This window comes from Podarcis cretensis, assembly GCF_951804945.1.
Source record: "Podarcis cretensis genome assembly, chromosome: 17".
NCBI classification, from domain to species: domain Eukaryota; kingdom Metazoa; phylum Chordata; class Lepidosauria; order Squamata; family Lacertidae; genus Podarcis; species Podarcis cretensis.
Window position 1 is genome coordinate 3797532 of NC_137187.1, and position 9375 is coordinate 3806906.

Consider the following 9375-nt stretch of genomic DNA (forward strand, 5'->3'; position numbering starts at 1 on the left):
CACCATACATTTAAAGCACTATGAGACCATTTTAAACAGTCATGGTTTCCCATAGAGAATCCTGGGAGCAGTGGCGTAGCGTGGGTTGTCAGCACCCGGGGCAAGGCAAGTAATTTGCGCCCCCTAACCCATGGATTTGCGCCCCCTAACCCTAACCCCCAGATGTTGCGCCCGGTGCGGCCGGGCCCCCCTGCACCCCCACGCTACACCACTGCCTGGGAGCCACAGTTTGTTTGTAGTGCTGAGAATTGGGAGGAGACCCCCATTCCTCTCCCAGAGCTACAGTTCCTAGAGCAGTTTTAACAAACAATCCTTCCTCCTGGTGAACTCTGGGAATTGTAGCTTTTTGGAGGAGGTGGAGGGATCTCCTGCTCACAACTCTCAGCTCCCTTAACTACAACTCCCAGAATTCTCGGGGTGCGGGGGGGGGGGAGAGTCATGACTGCTCAAAGTGGAATTGTAGCGCTTTAAATGTATGGTCTGGATGTTGCCGAAATGTCGCTTGACCTCACCCAGCAGGGAGATTTCAGCCTGCAAGGAACATTCTGAGCCTCCTGCTGAATGTGCACGGGTCCTCCTCGCTTTTCCTGCAGAAATCTGAAATCTGAACGTTTGCTGCAAGACATAAATCACTTCTGTGGTTTGAGAAGCCTAAAATATGCCATAAAATTCACTTTTGAGAAGCCTAATCCAGGCGTTGACAGACATCAGTCAAAGTTACTCCAATTCCATCTCTGTAATTGTCTCCTTGTTCTTCTTCTTTCAGCATCTGAAGGAGGTCATTTTAAGGGGGAAATGCCATTTTTTCAACCTTATGGGCTGGTTCTCCCTCCCCCTCCCTTCACACCTTAATTCACCTCCTGCAGCTGCTTTTCCCATCCCCTGCAGAGACAGACTGGAATTTCACAGTGCTTGCATAATGGTTCCTAATGTTCTTCCTTGGAGTAAGTGTGTCTCTCTCATTGCAGCAAGATCCAGGAGGCATGTGATGATGATGCAGAGCTCCCCCCTCCAAAAAAAGACCCTCACAAGGGAGGAAGGAAGAGGAAAGTTTCACCCCACAGTGCTACCTGAGTGTTTTCACCTGAGTGTTTACCTTTACCTTTTACCTTTCAAGAGAATTTGTCCCACATCCGAACAAGTTTTTGCAGGTTCAAAGCTCTGCACATGCATGCTCTCATGCCTTGTAACGGGGGCAAATATTCTTATCCTCATGTTGCATATCGGGGGGGGGGGATTTAATACCTAAGACCGCCTAGTAAAGCTAGAATTGAGCCTCAGAGTATGAAGCCCATACACGTCTGCCAGCCATCAATAATATTAGGGAGCACACCCACTCCCAAAACCTTATGGGAATTATTATGTGAGTTAATTCAGATAATTTTACATGGTTTTAATCATTCTCCAGAGGCTCTGTCACAATAAGGGGAGAAGGCCAGAGCCCCAATTCAGAGCACATGTTCCATGAACAAAGGTCTCTGCCTTTCCAAGTAGCACCAGGAACAACAACGGTTTGTGTAAATACTAAACTACAGTGACCAATGGCCTAGCTTCATACAAGGCTGTTTCCTTGGTTCCTCATCCCCTTGCCAGATGTCTTCCAGAGCATCAGGGCTCCCTGGGGAGGGGAAGGGGAATCTGCACAGCATGTAGGCCAATTCACACAACTAAAGACACACATTGTGACTATGGCTTGAGTAGTTCCCCGCAGTTATGAGCTGCTGATTCAACTCGCTGCTCAGCTCTGATCTAAACAGGAAAAACCTGTGACCAAAAAAAATGGTGGCATAAAGGAAAGTGAAGATAGGACGTTTAGGGGATGGTGGATTTAGAGTGCAGAAATTTAGAAAGCAACTGAGGGCAATGCCTGCTGAAATGTCCAAAGCCACAGAGCGGGGGGGGGGGGGGGAGGCTGAGCAAGATGTCTAAAAGCCAAAGGTGGTGTTGGTGCTGTGCCCTGATTGGCTCCTTTCCTCCATCCCCATAGCTAATAAATAGGAACAAATACTCCTCTGTGGAGTTTGCAACCTAAATCATGCAAAATAGTCAGCCGTGTTGTTCTCTTTCTTTCCCTTTCCCGATTTGCAAAGCATGACGCCTGTGCTCAGGAGAGCTTTTGCTACACATGAATCACAGCTGGGTTTGGATTTGCTGGTTGTTCTTCGTACAATTTGCATGGGAATATCTCCCAACTGGGGACTTTCAGAATGATGTTAATGAATAATTATGCATTTCTCCTGAGCGCTGTTGTTGTTGTTTTAATTGAGGTGGTCTAGAAAGGTGTTAGTAAACGCCAACAAAACTCTGAGGCCTGGAAGGTGGAGTAGGGTTGCCATATTTCAAACAGTGAAAATTCGGGCAGAAAGGTTGTTGAGCAAAATCAACACTGCCAACATGGGTTGCCATATGTCCTGATTTTCCTGGACATTTGGGCAATTTCCACCCAGACACTGCTGGCGAATATGGTATTCTGGATATGTCCAGGAAATTCCAGACGTATGGCAACCCTACAGTGGAGGGATGTATGGGGTGTTAGGGGAGAGGTAGTATCTCTTGTGGGGGACACATCGTGCTCCTTTTGGGGTAGTTTGTCCACCTTTGGTCCCCACCCTGCACTCAGCTCTCACCTGTGGCTCCTAGAAGCTGTCAGCATGCAACAGCGACCACACCCTGGGAAATGGCTTTGACTGGCTGGCTGAACCAGGTGAAGGTAGCTGTTGGGTCTCAAACCCTCAGTGAGTTAGGGATCTCCCCTGCATGTGAAGACAGGCTCTAGTGGATTGAGCGGATGAGACCAAGAAAGGGTCGAGCAGTCAAGAAGGCAGTTTCTGTTAGGATATTCCGTTCCACCTTACAAGGAGCAGGCATGATTGCTGTGTGTCACATGCCTGTTTACAGTCCAGTACAGTTTGCTGGGAACTTCCGTTTTGTGTATAGCTTTTGCTTACGCTGCTTGCTTGGACATGAAAGGGAGAAGTCATGTTTTTCCTTTGTCCTGAATAAACTGCTTGTAAACATGTTTTACATATGCCTCCATCTGCTCTTCTGTTGCAAAGAGTTATTTACTCTGCTGATTAGAGCGTGCTCCAGCTTCTGAAGAGTTCTGAAGCTGCGAGTCACTGTTTCATGCTGTGACAAGGACTGGAGATGGCCCTGGTACTGGCTGGTGGGCTGGAGCCAGCTGGGGGCCTGCAAATTGCCCCCGTTTCCTTGGACGCATCTCAACAGTTTCTACACATGTTGTAGAAGTGAGGGGCAGATGGGGCTCATCAACCTGGGAAGGGAGCCTATTTAGAATAATGAAAACCCTGATCCTAAACCTCCACTACCTTGTGGGATATCTTCAGGAAAAGAGTAAGCAGTAAACCCTACACAAATCTAGAGTGGAGTTCCTAAGATGAATGGATGACTCCTTGTACGCCTCCTTCTGACAATTCCTGCAGCCAAGCTGGTGCCAAGCATATTGCTCTACTTTCCATTTGGAGCCCAGCAGTGAGTCCGAGAAGGGGGTCTTGTCATCTGGGCAGCCCAGGAACTCCATCCACACTGCCCAGGCTTGCACCCCAGAGAGGTCACTTCAGTGCCTGATCACTTCATCTATGTCCTGAGAAATCTCTATGTGGGACAAGAAGCTACAGTTAGAACTGGATATGGAACAACTGATTGGTTCAAAATTGGGAAAGCAGTATGGCAAGGCTGCATATTGTCTCCCTGCTTATTTAACTTATATGCAGAATTCATCATGCGAAAGGCTGGGCTGGATGAATCCCAAGCCGGAATTAAGATTGCCGGAAGAAATATCAACAACCTCAGATATGCAGATGACACAACCTTGATGGCAGAAAGTGAGGAGGAATTAAAGAACCTTTTAATGAGGGTGAAAGAGGACAGTGCAAAATATGGTCTGAAGCTCAACATCAAAAAAACGAAGATCATGGCCACTGGGCCCATCACCTCCTGGCAAACAGAAGGGGAAGAAATGGAGGCAGTGAAAGATTTTACTTTCTTGGGCTCCATGATCACTGCAGATGGTGACAGCAGCCACAAAATTAAAAGACGCCTGCTTCTTGGGAGGAAAGCAATGACAAACCTAGATAGCATCTTAAAAAGCAGAGACATCACCTTGCTGACAAAGGTCCGTATAGTTAAAGCTATGGTTTTCCCAGTAGTGATGTATGGAAGTGAGAGCTGGACCATAAAGAAGGCTGATCGCCGAAGAATCGATGCTTTTGAATTATGGTACTGGAGGAGACTCTTGAGAGTCCCATGGATTGCAAGAAGATCAAACCTATCTATTCTGAAGGAAATCAGCCTTGAGTGCTCACTGGAAGGACAGATCCTAAAGCCGAGGCTCCAAGACTTTGGCCACCTCATGAGAAGAGAAGACTCCCTGGAAAAGACCCTGATGTTGGGAAAGATGGAGGGCACAAGGAGAAGGGGACAACAGAGGACGAGATGGTTGGACAGTGTTCTCGAAGCTACTAACATGAGTTTGACCAAACTGTGGGAGGCAGTGGAAGACAGGAGGGCCTGGCGTGCTCTGGTCCATGGGGTCACGAAGAGTCAGACACGACTAAACGACTAACCAACAACAACAACACAACAGTTTGACTTCATCCCTGGAGGCACACTCCATCGTCTCTCGAGACAGATGCCAACAACCACAGGACAGTGGGACAAAGAGGTGCAGGTAAAATTCATGGGTGGTAATCAAGTCATATAGTTGCAAGCTAAAATCAGGCCAGGATGAGGAAAGGAAAGCTGCAGTGAAAGTATCCCCAGAGCGCACAGAACACCTTTGGCAGCAGGCAGAAAAAGGAGCCAGAATTAAAGGAAATGTAACATTAACATCAGCCACTACAGTAATAATGTTCAGCACTTATCTTGCTCTTTCCATCTTCCAAGTGATTTACAAATGTTAACTAATTAATTAATCTCCCTGTCCTCCCTATCTATAAAATGCAAAATCATGGGTAGGCTGAGAAAGAAGATAAGATCCCTGGAGTTTGGGTAAAAGGCAGAGAATGAAAGAGAAAGAGAGAGGGAGACAGCATGCAAGGAACCAAGGAACCAAATGCCTGGTAATTGCAATCTTGCAGTTAAAACCGAGATGAGTTCCAGGCAAATATTTGCTCCTGGCTGGGCCCCCTCTGCCATGTTCAGTTGCAAGTCCCAGAAAAGGAACTTGTGTGTGCGTGCGCAGACATGCATTAACAGTTCTGGGCCTTCTTCACATCTTCGCCCTCTTCTTCCCCAGTTAAATCTCTGTTGCATGAGGTGGCAAATCTTAATCCTAAAGTAAGGTTGCCATAAGGGACACGGGTGACGCTGTGGGTTAAACCACAGAGCTTAGGGCTTGCCGATCAGAAGGTCGGCAGTTCAAATCCCAGCGACGGGGTGAGCTTCCGTTGCTCGGTCCCTGCTCCTGCCAACCTAACAGTTCAAAAGCACGTCAATACAAGTAGATAAATAGGTACCACTCCGGCGGAAAGGTAAATGGTGTTTCTGTGCACTGCTCTGGTTCGCCAGAAGTGGCTTACTCATGCTGGCCATATGACCCAGAAGCTGTACGCTGGCTTCCTCGGCTAATAAAGTGAGATGAGCGCCGCAACCCCAGAGTCGTCCGCGACTGGACCTAATGGCCAGGGGTCCCTTTACCTTTGCGCTGTGGGTTAAAAAAGCCTCAGCGCCTAGGGCTTGCCGATCGAAAGGTCGGCTGTTCGAATCCCTGTGGCGGGGTGCGTTCCCGCTACTTGGTCCCAGCGCCTGCCAACTTAGCAGTTCGAAAGCACCTCCGGGTGCAAGTAGATAAATAGGGACCGCTTACCAGCGGGAAGGTAAACGGCGTTTCCGTGTGCGGCTCTGGCTCGCCAGAGCAGCGATGTCACGCTGGCCACGTGACCCAGAAGTGTCTCCGGACAGCGCTGGCCCCTGGCCTCTTGAGTGAGATGGGCGCACAACCCCAGAGTCTGTCAAGACTGGCCCGTATGGGCAGGGGTACATTTACCTTTACCTTTAAGGTTGACATATTTCAAAAAGTGAAAATCCGGACACAAAATTTTAAGGAAGTTCGCCAAATTCTGAAATGGGTTGCCATACCCATGTATGGCATTTTTAATGATTTTCAAAAATTCCACCTGGACACTATTTTCGACCGATGAATCCCGGATATGTCTGGAAAAACCCCAGATGTATGGCAGCCCTACCTAAACCCACTTACCTGAGAGTAAGCGCTACAGCGTGCAATAGGACTTATTACTGAGCAGATGTGGTTAGAATTGTGCTGTCAGAGACTCTCTCTACATCAGGCATAGGCAAACTTGGCCCTCCAGATGTTTTGGGACTACAACTCCCATCATCCCTAGCTAACAGTTCCAGGGATGATGATGGATGATCGGAGTTGTAGTCCCAAAACATCTGGCGGGCCGAGTTTGCCTATGCCTGCTCTACATCATAGGCATTCCTCAAGGTTTCTGAACATGACTGAACTGGACAAAATGAGCTCATAGATTGGGAGTCCTGTCTTTGGAAAGAAGATTCCACCTTAGTGAAGGCAGCTGCATTTAGGTAGCTTCTGGGTCTGTTACCATTCTAGGGTATTCTAGGGTGACGTATGCATTCCATCCATTTAAAATTTCATTTTTAGTTATTTGGATCATGCTTTCGAAAGAGTTAGCAAAGCAGTTTACCTGAAAAGAAACTATATGAACAGTAAAGCAGTTAAAGCAAATGAAAACAATCCAATTAAATCAGTTTCAAAATGTCTTCTGAAGTAGGAGGGGTTTCGGACTGAGCTTGTGTTCTCTCCCCAGTAAGAGACTTCTGCAGCTACGGTGTCACCAAAAAGGAGCCATCTCTGGTCCTTGCCACTCTCACCCTCCTTGACAATGGGCCCGAAGGAAAAGGCCTCCGTTGCCAATCTTAACATTCATTTGCACACAAGTGCTTATTCAAATAACCTGGTCCTAGGTCTTAAAGGTTGTTAGCCACTTCTTAAACTGGAAACAAAGTGGGAACCAGTGTAATTGTGGGGTTGGTTTAATGTGCTCTAACCATCTTGCTTCTTATCAGTATCCCAGCAATTACTTTATACCAAGTGCAGTTTTTGAAGGCAGTCCCAAGTTGGTAGCATTGCAATAGCCCAGCCTCAATTTGATGATGATAATTAATAATTTATTTATACCCCACCCATCTGGCTGTGTTTCCCCAGCCACTCTGGGTAGCTCCCAACAGAATATTAAAAATACAATAAAAAATCAAACATTAAAAACTTCCGTAAACAGGGCTGCCTTCAGAGGTCTTCTTAAAGTCGGATAGCTGTTTATTTCCTTGACATCTGGTGGGAGGGCGTTCCACAGGGCAGGCACCACTACTGAGAAGTCCCTCTGCCTGGTTCCCTGTAACTTCACATCTCGCAGTGAGGGAACCGCCAGAAGGCCCTCGGAGCTGGACCTCAGTGTCCGGGCTGAAGGATGGGGGTGGAGACACTCCTTAACTAGAGCATGGGCAACTATGAGACCTTCCAAGTCTCTTTTTCCTCTCCAGGAGTTTGTGAAAGGTAATGTCTGGGTTAAACATGACACCCGAATAATGGCTTATTTCCATGTCTGATACCTTCAGATCTTTCCCTCCCCACATTTGTTGGGGTTCTTAGATCAAAAGGTTTAGAGTGGGTATGAAGTGACTTCAATCCTTTTCCTTTGTGAATCTGAAAAAGGCCACCGGGTCTCCTTCCTGCAGGCTCTCTGCATTCCTTCCTCCCAATTTTCATGCTGGCTTTGCTTTTCAAAGGCAGGGAGTTGGCACAGACTTTTGGCAGGTGCTCAGGGATTATGTGAGATTAGGTTGCCATTAGCACCTATTTCATGTGTCCCTTTTTGCCTCCTCCTGTCTCCCCTTTGCCCACCATCCTGAGGGGAGGGGCTGGAGAGTTATGCACAGATCCATAGTCCTCTTGAAAGGGGGGGGGGTATTATAATGAGGATTGTGGATGTAGAAAAACTACAAAAACTGGATAGCTTCAATAACTCCTGTTCTTAGGTCTTGCTCTTTTTATTGCAATACACGTAAGATTTTTATTGAACCCTGTTTGCAGAAATTCCCAGGATGATTGGATAGATTTAATGCTTTTTCCCACTCCTTTCAGATCAGAACACACCCATCTCTTCCAGGGTGGCTAAATATTGTGCTGCAGTATGCAGGGATTAATTTTCACAAACATATAATTTTGCTTTTCATGCCTGGCGTTTTATAGTATGATCCAGCTATTAGTAATTTTATTGCTATGGGTTTCTATTTTGTTTTGTCAGGTGTTATTTTAAATATCTGCACCAAAGTTTCTTTCTGGTCACTGATTGTAACAAAGAGATTGACTGATTGAAAAGCCCTAAATTTCCCCTGCTTCACAACTGCAATACAGATGTTCAAGGGTTGCTTGCTGCAGCTAAAAAAAAAAGTATACCGAGGGCGGGGGGGCCTGTGGTCTAAACCCCTGAGCCTCTTGGGCTTGCCGATTAGAAGGTCGGCAGTTCGAATCCCCGCAATGGGGTGAGCTCCTGTCACTCTATCCCAGCTCCTGCCAACCTAGCAGTTTGAAAGCACGCCAGTGCGAGTTGATAAATAGGTACCGCTGCGGCAGGAAGGTAAATGGCGTTTCCATGTGTTGTGCTCTGGTTTCCATCATGGTGTTCCACTGCGCCAGAAGTGGTTTCGTCATGCTGGCTCATGACCCAGAAAGCTGTCTGTGGACAAACACCGACTCCCTTGGCCTGAAAGCGAGATGAGCACCGCAACCCCATAGTCACCTTTGACTGGACTTAATCATCCAGAGGCCCTTTACTTTTTACCTTTACCTGTACCAGGGATAAGAAGAGTTTGGATTTGATATCCCGCCTTTCACTCCCCTTAAGGAGTCTCAAAGCAGCTAACATTCTCCTTTCCCTTCCTCCCCCACAGCAAACACTCTGTGAGGTGAGTGGGGCTGAGAGACTTCAGAGAAGTGTGACTGGCCCAAGGTCACCCAGCAGCTGCATGTGGAGGAGCGGAGACGCAAACCCAGTTCACCAGATTACGAGACTGCCGCTCTTAACCACTACACCACACTGGATAACTTGTTCATTTTTTTCAGATATTAGAAGGTGCAGTGTGGTCTCTCCAGGAATGCTGCAGATTTTTGCTGCCTATGCTACTTCTGACACAGGCAGGCAAAAATGTTCCTTTTAAACCAGGCCTTTGGTTGATAAAATTTACATCCTATGCCCTTTATGTGTTTTTTTGTGTGTGTGGTGGTGGGGCTACTGGGCTGTTGTTTTCATTTTTATTATGTATTTTGTGGTTCTATATCTTGATTTTATTCTGTGAACTGCCCTGAGACCC

At 47.1% G+C, this 9375-nt stretch overlaps 1 long non-coding RNA gene across 1 annotated transcript in view; it reads right to left on the bottom strand.

Annotated features, from left to right (window-relative positions):
* LOC307206918 overlaps nt 1–9375 on the bottom strand; it is a 249753-nt gene that overhangs the window by 43363 nt on the left and 197015 nt on the right. The window lies entirely within an intron of this gene.